The following is a 13,831-nucleotide window of genomic DNA, read 5'->3' as shown; positions in this document are numbered from 1 at the left end:
AGAGCTGTTATCCTTCCTCATATCATTTTGCAAAATAAGAGCTGTTATCCTTCCTCACATCATTTTGCAAAATAAGAGCTGTTATCCTTCCTCATATCATTTTGCAAAATAAGAGCTGTTATCCTTCCTCAGATCATTTTGCAAAATAAGAGCTGTTATCCTTCCTCAGATCATTTTGCAAAATAAGAGCTGTTATCCTTCCTCAGATCATTTTGCAAAATAAGAGCTGTTATCCTTCCTCAGATCATTTTGCAAAGAGCTGATAGTTCAATTCCGCTGATTTTACCGGGTTATAGCTGTTATCTTGCCTTAACTGATTTCAAAACCAAGTTCTACGTATCTCGGGTCAACCCATTCTCGTTATAAAGGTGCAAAACTGAAGTTTTCCCAGTTACTCTCAGCCTTGGCATTGCCAATCGTGTAACTTTTTCTTCTTTTGTAATTACTTAGGAAGGGCTCTTGATCAAAGGACTTGAAGTTACCCTTAGCACTTCCCCATAAAATTATAAGAATTTCAGGTCTAAATTTTACTCTATTCATTAAAAATGAAAATTTTGCATAACATTTTTGTCATTAAATGTGATTCGTATTTATTAAACAATGACTGAATAATATTACAATATAAACAACACAGGTAACATTACATGATCCTTACAAAATACGCAACACAGGTATTACATCAACATTACACTCTGAGCAACACAAATCATAAAGAGGAAAACTACAATACACAAATAACCCGCACACCGGAGAAAGAAATTTCGGACCATTTACAAAATCACACATAATGTGACTTTGTAAATCGTGTAAATCGAACCGAAACGTATTCCTAAGCTCCTCTCTCCTTTGTGCGAGTTATTTTTGTATTGTTCCAGTCACGGTATTGTGCCTTCATATTCTTTAAGATAACATACAATACTATTACCTTCAAATGTAATTTTCTAATTACAGCAACGGTCACTACATAATGATATAATAAATTACTAGAAACCCAGCTGTGTGATTAATATTATTAAATAATTGCCTTATTGAAATGTAATTTTTCTAGATGAGTTGGAAGCTAAGTTTTTAATAGGTTCAATATATTCTTAAAATCTGACAAATTGTTTCCTCTTCAAGAGATGATCCTTGATACCGCCGATTAATATTATTGATTGGTTGATTAAAATGTGACTTTTCAAGCTTAGCTGGAAACTAAGTCCTTCAAGGGATCAATATATTGTTAATCTCTGACGAATTGTTTTCACTTCAAGAGAGGATCCTTGATGCCGGTGAGGGGCTCTTGATGTATGGTATACCACAAGTACTTCACGTCCATCCATCAAACTTGATTACCTCCCGTTGTATGACCCCATGGATTTAACTATTCCCAAAATAATAATAATAATAATAATAATAATAATAATAATAATAATAATAATAATAATAATAATAATCATACTACTACTACTACTACTGCTACTACTTCTACTACTACTGCTACTACTACTGCTACTACTACTACTACTACTACTACTACTACTACTACTGCTACTACGAATAATGATAATGATAATAATCATGCTACTACTACTACTAATAATAATAATAATCATACTACTACTACTACTGCTACTACTACTACTACTGCTATTACTACTACTACTACTACTACTACTGCTACTACTACTACTACTGCTACTATTACAACTACTACTACTACTACTACGAATAATGATAATAATAATAATCATACTACTACTACTAATAATAATTATAATAGTAATAATTTATGCATACTAGGTTCTCCAGTAAGAGTGTTCTTGTGACATAGGATGGTTTTATGTTGTCGGTGAAAGGCTCTTGATTCAAGGAAATGAAGCTTATTCTCTCCCATTCGTAGCATCAAACGTGATTACCTCCTATTCCCTAGGGGCTGCCTGACCCCTTACTGGTTTAGCACTTCCTTAGGGCAGTAATACATCTTTCTTTTCATTTTTATTTTTTCTGTCTATCCTTTACTCGTTTTCTGTCATTTCCTTCCTTCCTTTACTTGTCTTCTTCCATCATTTCCTTCCATTCTTTACTTGCCTTATTCTTCTATTATTTTCTATTATTCTTCCATCATGTATTTGTTTTCTAGCATTTCCTTCCTTTATCTCTTAATTCCCTCCATCCTTCCCTCTCTTACTTCTCTTCTATCCCTTCCCTCCTTCAATCACTTACTTCGCTCTTTCCTTCTTTTCGTTCATGCCTTCTATTCCTTCCCACCTATTCCCTTCCTTCTATTCCTTCCCCCTTTCCTCGTATTCCCTCCCTCTTTCCTTCTATTCCTTCCCTCCTTCTATTCCCTCCCTCCTTCTGTTTCTTTCCCCCCTTCTATTTCTTCCCTCCTTCCTTCTATTCCTTTCCTCCTTCCTTCAATTTCCTCCCTCCTTCCTTCTACCTCTTCCTTCCTTCCTTCCTTCTATTCCCTTCTTCCTTCCATCTATTCCCTTCTTCCTTCTACTTCTTCCCACCTTCCTTCCTTCTATTCCCTTTTTCCTTCTGTTCCTTTCCCTTCCTTTTATTCCTTCTCTCCTTCCATTTCCTCCTTCTTTCCGTACTCCATCTATACTCTTCTTTCATTTTCTCTCATTTCCTTCCACTTCTTCCATTTTCTCTTCTTCCCTTCCTCATCTTTCATTCCTTCCCTTCCTCTTCTTTCATTCCTTCTCTTCCATCTTTTTTCCTCCCGACTTCCTTACCTCTCACGTGACTTAAGGGATCACTCTCATTAATGTTTCCCCTCAGTAACGGATGTACTCGGGGAGAGAGAGAGAGAGAGAGAGAGAGAGAAAGGGAGAGAGAGAGAGAGAGAGAGAGAGAGAGAGAGAGAGAGAGAGAGAGAGAGAGATTTAAAATGAGCAGATGTAGGTAACAGGTCTTGGCTTGTATATAAAGATAGGAACCCTTAACCTAACCTTGTTAAACCCTTGTGTGAAAGAGAGAGGGAGAGAGAGAGAGAGAGAGAGATAGAGAGAGAGAGAGAGAGAGTTAACCTAACCTTGTCAAACTCTGTGTAAAAGAGAGAGAGAGAGAGAGAGAGATCTGAAGTGTTGTTTGCATATGTAAATACAGAGAAAAAAGAGAGAAAATGAAGAAAGGAACAAGAGATGAAGGTGTAAGAGAGATGGAGGCTGGAGGCAGGTGACTCTTACCAAGACAGCAGCAGCAGCAGGTCCAGTACTCCACTTGGCGTCCATTACCGTGCCATCCATCACTGTTTGTCTCCCAGCTTGTGTGTCCCATTGACTCAGGAAAAAGTATTACAAGTGAGGGACGTTCAGTTGTGGGCCTGGACTCATCCTGGCTCCCTCCTCTTCCTCTTCTTCCTTCTCTTTCTTCTTCTCCTACTCTTACACTCTCTTTGTTTACTTGGGTATTCTGTGTTCTGAATAGGTTATCACAGTAGTCGGAGATGGGGCAAGCGAGTATTATTGTTGACGAGTGTAAAATAATACATTTATAGATGTCTGTCTTAAACGTTAATACAAAATGTAAAAAACTAATTAATTTCTACACTAATTTCGAGTGAAGAAGCCTGCTAAGCAGGTGGTATTCCTCCAGTGTTCTAGATAGTTTGTAATGCAGCTTAGGACTCTAGAACTATATGAGGTTAACGTAAACGTGAAGTTCATAGAAGAACTCTCTTGCTGGAAGTTATGATTGTCTATGGTTAGTGTCCTGGAATCGCTGTCCGAAAAATCTCCTGGGTATCCCACGCCATCTGGGGATTTATAGTCATTTATGAGCACTCAAATAACATATTAGTGTATTTAAAAAATATATTGAAAGATTGATAACACTGACGCAGAGTCCTATCATTATACATACTATGGTGTCCTATCTCAAAATGTTAAACATTTAAATTTCATCGCACTTTCTCTCGAATATCATGTAAGCAGTGTAATAATAATAATAATAATAATAATAATAATAATAATAATAATAATGATAATAAAAATAATAATAATAATAATAATGATAATAATGATAAACTGCACACATCTGTTCTTATGCATGTTGAAGGAAACCAGGGTTCACATCTGTTTAAAAGGGTAATTATGATTGGAAGACAATGAAAATGTGTATAGCCCTTGTGGCTTAGCGCTTCTTTTTGATTATAATAATAATGAAAATGTGTTCGAGGGTGGAATCGAGTTGGAGGTCATGGAATGGAAAACATGATCTCTATAGCGGGAATCGTTTATTATTGTCCAGCCGAACACTAGTGCGATGGAAAACAAGTGGAAAGACCAACACACACGAGTACGAATTCGAAAATCCTTATAAGATGAAGCACCAGTTCTCAAGACTTGTAGAAAATTAATAGAGAAAAAGCACAAACTCGTCTTCGTGGGAGATACAGTGCGATTCTTCCCAGAATAAATTATGGCAGTTAAAAATCACCTAATAAATGAAGGGCTGAGGCTCAGCAAACATGTTATTTTCTGGTTTAGTCACCGTAAGTAACAAAGCATGTTTGTCAACAGCCTCAGCTATTTCCAATACGCTTAAGTAAAGAGAGGTCGTCCAGGTGGTGCTGCACCTCAGAGTCCTACACGAGTAAAAATCTTCACAGGGTGAAAACAAGGTTTGTATTTCACTGAAGGATAAGGGAAGTGAGGGAGAGTCAGTAGTTACAGGAACAGACCATGACCCTCTTGTTTAAAGAGTATAATGTAATACAGCTTGAATTTAAACTAATTTGTGTGAAACACTGTTGCATGCAAGCAATGTGTTTGTGCACTAGGACCAGTGACTGGAAGTGTAAGTGTGTTGTGAAGTTTGATTTCTTGCAGACAATTACCAGATAAAACTGGAATATCAAGATTTGAAATTCTTCCCGAATTCGCTCTCCTCTAATATTGTTTTGTGATAGTGACAATAAGGGAAAGAAGAATTATCAGACTGGACGAGTGCTGTGGACTAGGGCCGGAGTTCCAAAACTGGGATACATGTATCCCTAAGGGTGCCTGATGGAATTTTCAGAGGATATGCGAATGAGCTATAATAATTTGTGTTGTTATAGTCATCAGAAACAATTTATGCATAAGTAAACAGAGAGACTGGCCACCGAAGTGGCTAGTTTATTGCGCACCCCATATCCATCATGTAGACGATAGCGCAAGAGCATATGGCTACATAAAAGGCCTAGGAACCAGGCCCCAAAAAGGGTTAACAGGCGTCTGCATTTATATCTACTGTTCACTTATCTTTACAAGCAAATTTAGGAAATTTGCTTAATATGTCTAGCATCTTATTTTTATTAATAGGATACCTTGACATGTCACAGTGGTTATTTTGCTGTTTATCTCTATATTCCTCAAAAAGTAGACAAGAATTTAATCACATAGTGTTCAGTATAGTGACCATACAGCTGGCCACATACTTTGTATTTGGTTTGATTATCATATTTATGTCTGACAAACTGCCAAAAGTACTTGTAATCAAGCCTAAGTCTGGCTACGACAACATCTATCAGTCTGTTCCCAGTGCAAGTTGCTCAGTAAACATACTTATCTACGGTCATGTTATCATAGTGGGTTATAGATCTACTCATGCTTCTAATTGCGTTCCTATAACATTCGATTTCATTATTTACTTCTCACTTAATATTATTCCTAATGCTAGACACAGACACACCAAAGTTATATTCAAAATTCTCCTTCAGAGTACTTTTCTTGGCTAACGTTTCAACTTTATCATGAAAGAGTATTCCAATGTGTGATGGAATCCATAACAACTGTGCATTAAATTAATTCCCTTTTCCCGGATTTTTTAGTATACCTGGCTTCTCCAATGAGCATGCTGATAGCCATTATGTGAATCAAGATTCTTAAGCAAGTTTGTCGTTTATTACAGGAATCATATCATTCACAACGAAGAAATAAACTTGTAAAATTTAAGAGCATATTGATCTATCTTTCTGAAAGTTATTTTCAAATGCATACCCATTTGATCATTCAAAATATCAAGAAGTACATGATTGACAGAGTTCTGGGAATCACTGGACTAGGTTGTTTAGATACTGTAAATCAGTAGACATTGGTAGAAAGGATCCGAGTTTCTGTGTATGTTGGGGATGGGAGGGGAGAGGAAAGGGTGAGAAGTTTGATGTGTATTTCTATGAGACAAGTATACAAAAGTTGGAGAAGTGAGGTGTTGTGAAATACCCGGAAAGCAGAGAGGATCAAAGTAGAGGAACTGAGATGCAGAGGAAGATTTTTTACAGCAGTGTCTGTGTTTCGTGGAAAGTTTCAAATCTTATATCAAACTGAAGAAAGTTCATGCGATTTTCAGCTTTTTGGAATCTGTCAAGATTCATATCCAAACTTCCCTCTCCCACATACGCAGTTTTTCTGTCATATGTAAATTTGCTGGAAGGAAGGGTCATGTAGGGTGATGAGGAACTGAAGAGGAGGCGGCTGATGAATAGGCGACTTTCAAGGAAAGAGGGTTTTCTGAGGGGCAGTCGATTCATTGCAGTGACTTAAACTGACTTATATCGCCAGGGAATGTTGTAAGAGGAGATATGGGGTGCATATATCTCCATTACTACTAATATTACAAGAGTCGAAATCCAACGTGGTACACTAGAAATGAGAATAAAGAAACGGGAGATAGAGACGTCTGAGTTGATGTTTGTCTTTGAGGTTGAAGAAGATCATCTGTGTCATCGATGAGAATCGAGAGGTAACAGGACTGAGTGAGGTGGATGTCGGAATATCTTAAGTGAGGTTCTGTTAAAGACTGTATGCAGGTGTAACTATGGTAGAGGCCATTTTTATACGTTCAGTATAACGCGTGACTGGGCAGTAAAATACATGGTAAGCAAAAGAGACAATACATTTTGCTCTGCGAAGAGCTCTTGTTCAACACAGTAAGAAAAGTCGCCCCAGTAAAAATTTATACTAAAACTTGCTTCATTTCTTCACTTTTGTCTGCATTACGGCTTTTGTATCCTAAACATATGGTAGTTAGCCTCTTTGACCTTACGATAAATCTCATTTATTTCCAATATCAAATTTACGCTCTTGAATTACAAGAGAGATTAGGAGAATAATATGAAGGCTTGTCATTATAGTTAAGGAAATAAAGAAAGCAGTGGAGAAAATTTCTCCAAAAAAGGAGATTTCAGCCCTCTCAGCCCCTTCAGCCCTTTCAGCCTCCTGAAGGACACAGCCCTCCAGAGGGACTGATAGCGTCTCTTGCTTCCACATAAACAGTTTAATTGATTCCACATGCAGCGTGTACCAGTCAGAAGTCACGCCACCTCGTGTTGCAGCACCAAGTGTTCGTGTAATAAGAGTGTCAGTGATATGAGGAAAATAACTCTCTTTACTTTAGAAGGGAAATTACAGGAAACCTGTGAAGGCTTACTCAGTCCTGTAACAACTTCAGTCAGTATTACCAAGGCTGGCTCCTCCTCAGGAAAATTAATGAATAGAAAAAAGAAATAATAATTCACAAAGATAAACACTTTATTATTTATTGATGCAAAGATAAAACATTGAAATATGAAGGTGCATCCTACTTGAAAGAAAAATGAAAAAATGAAATGGAAAAATGACATTTGAATTCAACACTAATATGTACAGTTATACTGGGGTGTCTGGTGGAGGCTGACACCGTCTTGTAGAAATTGTAGCCGTTATTGATGATGTGGGGGGGGGTCACAGGTGTTGGTGACAACCCAACGACTAGTTCTTCACAGAGTCTATAGCCTTGAATAGTCAGTCCAGATGACAGGAACGCAGGTTCTTTACCGCTGCAAAGATGAGGGGTAGTGTCCTGTACAATTAAATCAGAAGAGGATCAGGCAAGACTACGGAGACCTGGACAGGCTGGACGCATGGTCCAGCAACTGGGTCTTCGAATTTAACCCCACCAAATGCAAAGTCGTGAAGATCGGGGATGGCCAAAGAATACCGCAGACAGAGTATAGGCTAGACGGCCAAAGACTCCAAAACTCATTCAAGGAGAAAGATCTAGGGGTGAGTGTAATACCGAGCACATCTCCGGAAGCACACATCAAGTAGATAACTGCTGCGGCATGTGGGCGCCTGGCAAACCTGAGAATAGCGTTCCGATACCTCAATAAGGAATCGTTCAAGATTGTGTACACCGTGTGCGTCAAGCCCATACTGGAGTATGCAGCACCAGTTTGGAACCCACACCTGGTCAAGCACGTCAAGAAATTAGAGAAAGTGCAAAGGTTTGCAATAAGGCTAGTTCCAGAGCTATGGGGACTAACCTGCGAAGAAAGGTTAAGGGAAATCGGCCTGACGACACTGGAGAACAGGATGGTTAGCGGAGACATGATAACGACATACAAAATATTGCGAGAAAAAGATAAGGTGGAGAGAGACAGGATGTTCCAGAGAAGGGACACAGTAACAAGGGGTCACAATAGGAAGTTGAAGACTCACGTGAGTCAAAGGGGTGTTAGGAAGTATTTATTCAGTCACAGAGTTGCCAGGAAGTGGAACAGTCTGGCAAGTCATGTAGTGGAGGCAAGAACCATACATAGCTTTAAGACAAGGTATGATAAAGCTCATGGAGCAGGGAGAGAGAGAGGACCTAGTAGCGACCAGTGATGAGGCGGGGCCAGGAGCTGAGTCTCTACCTCTGCAACGACAATTAGGTGAGTACTCTCTCTCTCTCTCTCTCTCTCTCTCTCTCTCTCTCTCTCTCTCTCTCTCTCTCTCTCTCTCTCTCTCTCTTGACCCCTGCAACCACAATTAGGTAAATACACATATATGGCTGCTTGAATCAACCCCAGCAAATGGAAGGTTACGAAGTTTGGGGAAGGGGCCAGAAGATGGAACAGAGACGGAGGCTGAAGACCTCATTCAAAGACAAAGTCCTGAGAGTAAGCATATTGCTTTCTATGTTGCCAGAGGCTATCAACCAAATAATCTCTGAAACCTATGCTCACCTGGCAAATCTAAGAGTGTCCTTGAAAAATCTCAACAAAGAATCTGGGTGCTTGATTTATACGAAACAAGTCAGGCCCTTCTTGGAGTGTGCAGCACCAGTATGGAGATCACACTTGATGGAGCATATTGAGAAACATTCCAGTAGTATGTAATAAAACTAGTTCGGGAGATGAGTACGGAAAAACACAGGGAAAATGATAATATCATTCAAAATACTCAAAGGAATTGACAGGGCAGACAGAAACATTGTGATTGAGAGGCGGGAAATAAGTGCTGGGGAACACAGCTGGAAGCTAAAGGCACAGATGAGTCACAGGAATGTCAGTAAGTGTTTTTCTCAGTCTCACGGTGGTTAACAAGTGGAATGACCTCGATGAAGAAGTGACGGAGGCAGACTCCATACATAGTTTTTTAAGACTAGGTACGAGGCTAGGAGAGGGTGTATCTGGCAAGCAGCGATCTAAGACTCGACTCCTGCAACTGCATACACACACACACACACACACACACACACACACACACACACACACACACACACACACACACACACACACACACACACACACACACACACACGTATGTTCGTGTCAGAAATACGTACGTACGTTCTCTCTAACATTTATTGAGAGCTGTCAGCCTTGCTTTCATCACTACATATTTCATACTAATTCCTCTGATCTCCTGCCACTAATACCTGGTGGTGGTGGTGGTGGTGGTGGTGGTGGTGGTGGTGGTGGTGGTGGTGGTGGTGGTGGTGGTGGTGGTGGTGGTGGTGGTGGTGGTGGTGATGATGATGGAGGTGGTGGTGGTGGTGGTGTAGGTGGTGGTGGTAACTGTGGTGTTTGCATTGTTGTTGGCACTAGTGGTAGTGGTGGCACTAGTGGAGGGCAGTGGTGGCGCCACGGTGGTGACTGTTTCTGTATTGGTTGTAGTTATGGTAGTGGTGGTGCTGGTGGCGTTAAGGATTATGTGGTTGTTATGAACATGGTGGTAACTGTCGTCATTTCGACAGTATTGATTGTAGAGTATTGGTTATGGATGGCATTGTGATGATGGTGACGACTGTCGTAATAGCAGCGGTAGAAGCGATAGAGATAGTGATGGTAATGATGATGATAGAGCTTATAGTATAACTCCCAGTGCAATTAAAAAACAATTATGAGATTTTTAATGAAATATATTAATGTTTAAATTTCCATTAATCCCTCTATGATCCTATAATGTATTAACCTGTATTAACCAATAACGTTTTAAAACCATTTAATGCATTAACCTGTATTAACCCTATAACGTATTAACTCTATAAAGCAAGGCCTTGAAAATATTATGAATATGAAAGAGAATCCCTACGAGATTATTTTTATAAGTTTATAAGACATAGCTACGATGTGTCTTGCTGAGGAATATCTCTCATGTTTACATATGTTTACATATAAGTGTAGTTAAAAAATTATGTAATATTTTTGTAACTACGAGATAAAGTGTGTGTGTGTGTGTGTGTGTGTGTGTATACTCACCTATATGCGATTACAGGGGTCAAGTCACAGTTCCTGGCCCCGCCGTTTCGCTAGTCGCTACTAGGTCCATCTCTCTCCCACTCCAAGAGCCTTGTCGTACCTCTTCTCTAAGCTAAGCATGGATCCTGCCTCCACTACATCACTCTCCGGATTGTTCCACTTCCTGACAGCCCTATAACTGAAGAAATAATTCCTAACAACCCTATGACTCATCTGAATTTTCAACTTCGAGTTGTGGCCCCCTTGTTCCTGTGTCCCATCTCTGAAACATTTTAGCCCTGTCCACCTTGTCAATGCCTCTCAGAATTTTATACGTATTTAACATGTCTCCACTATCCCTCCCTTAACCTCTCCTCACAAGATATACCCCTTAGTTCCGAGACTAGTCTTGTTGCAAACTTTTGCACTATCTCCAACTTCTTGACTTGTTTGACCTGGTGTGAGTTCCATACTGGTAATGCGTACTCCACTATGGGCCTGACGTACACGGTATACAGTGTCGTGAACGACTCCTTACTTAGATGTCGAAATGCTATTCTCAGGTTTGCCAGGCGCCCATGTGCTGCAGCGGTTATTTGATTGATGTGCACCTCAGGGGACGTATTCGTTATAAAGTTCACCCCAAGATCCTTTTCCCTAAGTGAGGTTTGCAGCCTTTGATAGGGCCTAGCTTGTACTCCGTCTGTGGTCCTCTTTGTCTTTCCTCAAGCATCATAACTTTTCACTTGCTCGGGTTAAATCCAGGAGCCATTTGTCGGACAAGGCTCGCAGCCTGTCCATAGATCCCTTGAACTCGAAAGCCTTCTTAGAGTTCGAAAAGATACAATTTACCCTTTCCTCTCTTTCTCCTATCTTATTTCTGTTACCTTGGCGTAAAACTCAAGTATATTTGTGACTCAGGATTTCCCATTCCTGAAGCCGTGCTGTCATGTATGAGCCCAATTCTTTCTGTGCTCCAACACTCTTCTCCTGATCATCTTCTCCATGACTTTACTCACTATACAGACACTACTCTGTAGTTTAATGCTTCTGGTCTGTCCCCTTTCTTAAAAACTGGAACTTCATTTGCTATCTTCCACACCTCAGGGAGTTGTCCTTTTTCTCGATAGATTTATTGAAGATTGCTGCCAGCAGCTTACACAGTTCCTCTGTTCCCTCTCTCAGAACCCATGGAGAGATGATATCGGGCCCACCGCCTTCGAGGTATCTATAGGTCACCTAGGAGTTTCGTCTTGTGTTGAGCTCTTCACATGCTTCCTCGTCACTCTTTGTTAGCTCCCGTCCTTCCTTCCTCAACCTGATTACCTCTTCCTAGACTGCTGTTTTCCTCCTGATGTGCTGAATAACTACTTTGGATCAGATTTGGCCTTTGATGCTATGTCAATCTCATATTTATCCTTATCCATGCATATTCGTTTCTGGTTCTTATGCTCAGATTCTTGTTTTCTCGAGTCCTTTGCTTTCTATACATTTTCCATGCTCTGGCACACATGGATTTGACATTTTTACACCTCCATATAAACTATCGGGTTACTCTGGTCTCTCTATTTTTTGTTTGTGTTACTCCTTGGTTTGAACCTCTCCACTTCCCTGCACTTTGTGGTCACTTATTCCATCAATTCATTTACTGTCTTTCCCTCTAGTTCTCTTTCCCACTGCACCTCATGCAGAAATTGCATCATACCTGTGTAGTCCCCTTTTATGAAGTTTGGCTTCTCCCGTCTTTCTCATGCTGTTTCATTATTCACTGTTAACTCTAAAAAATATTAGAAACCCATGACCACGTGATCACTAGCGCAAGGGGGCCTTTCATGTATAATATCCCCCATGTCTGAACTGTTCAAGGTGAATATGAGGTCCAGCCTTGCTGGAACGTCCTCTCCTCTTCATCTCATTGTGTCCCTAACATGTTGGTGCATGAAGTTTTCCAATACTGTCTCAAGCGTCTTAGCCATCCACATTTCTGGTCCCTTGTGTGGCTCTAAGTTTTTCCAGTCACTCTCCTTGTGACTGCAATCTGCCATGACGAGTGTCTTTGTACTACTCATGCGACCCTTTCTGGCCACCTTGGCTAGTGTATCCACCATTGCTCTATTGCTCTTATTGTACTCTTGTTTTGGTCTCTTGCTGTACAGTGGTGGGTTGTACATTGCTATCATCACTTTCGGACCTCCGGGCTGAAGTGTTTCTATTACGAAGCCATCTGCTTCCCCTCTATCCAGTATTGTCTTTTCCTCAAAACTCCATTGGTTTTTTAATGAACAGTGTAAGAGTGTTGTTTCTTTCTGCTTATTGTGTTTGGCTTGTATAGGGTGGTGAGGGTTGAGGGAGCTCTGTGAGCATTTGTGTTTGGTGTTCTCCCTGAGGCTGAGCTTTCCTGTCTGTCGATGCCTGCCCTATCTCTCAGTCCTTCCACTGGTGTCTTTTTACTCTCACTCTTAGTTTCCAATCTTTTTGTGTTCTGTCACTCTTGGGAGTTCTCTAACAAAAGTGTCTTTTGTAGGACCCTACTCAATATGACTGGGTGATTTTTTCTCTCGAATATCCCGTCAATCTGTAAAAAAATTGATATCTGGGACATGTCCTTCTCTCCTGTTATTGCGATGATACTCTCAATCTTCTTTTCCTTCCAATGTTTTCTTTCTTCATAGGTCTTCCCTTTAGTCTCCTGAAGCTCATGATTATTGACCTCTCCCTCTCTTCTTCCTTATTTCTTTTACCTTCGTATGTCTGGATCCGATCTAAGCATCTGCTCTGTTGTTCCTCTTCCGGACACCCCCGCTGGCCTGATATTACTTCTGCAAGGGATTCTTAGCTCCTTTACTCCCTTCAGTCCTCTCACTGTCCAGTGATGTTTTTATTTCCACCGTCTTGCTCCTTTCGGTTCTCGTCTTTATATACTGCTTCAGAACTTCCAGTTTGTCCTTCAGGCTCTGTATTTTTGCCTCGGCTGCTACAGCTTGTAACTTCCACTTCTATCTTTCTTAAGATATCTTCTCCCCAGTTGTATTGCAAAGCTCCTTTAGCCTTTTTTTCTGTTCTTGTTACATTTTGTTCTCGAGTCTTTATGTCCATTCTTCCATCTCAAACCAGCCATCCTTGGTTCCCTTGCCTCTACGTCCTCCTTCATGAGATCCTACTTTTTTTGTTTTATCCTGCTAGGATGTTCTAGTTTCTGCAGGCGTGTAGAAGCGTGTATGTGTGTGTGTGTGTGTGTGTGTGTGTGTGTGTGTGTGTGTGTGTGTGTGTGTGTGTGTGTGTGTGTGTGTATGTGCGTGTGTGTGAGAGCATTAGTAAGTATGAGTGTGTGTGTTTTAGCCTGTGTGTGTGGGTTTATGTGTGTTATTGTGT

The sequence above is a fragment of the Cherax quadricarinatus genome, chromosome 69 (genome assembly GCF_038502225.1).
Source record: "Cherax quadricarinatus isolate ZL_2023a chromosome 69, ASM3850222v1, whole genome shotgun sequence".
Classification (NCBI taxonomy): domain Eukaryota; kingdom Metazoa; phylum Arthropoda; class Malacostraca; order Decapoda; family Parastacidae; genus Cherax; species Cherax quadricarinatus.
This window is presented reverse-complemented; position numbering follows the sequence as displayed.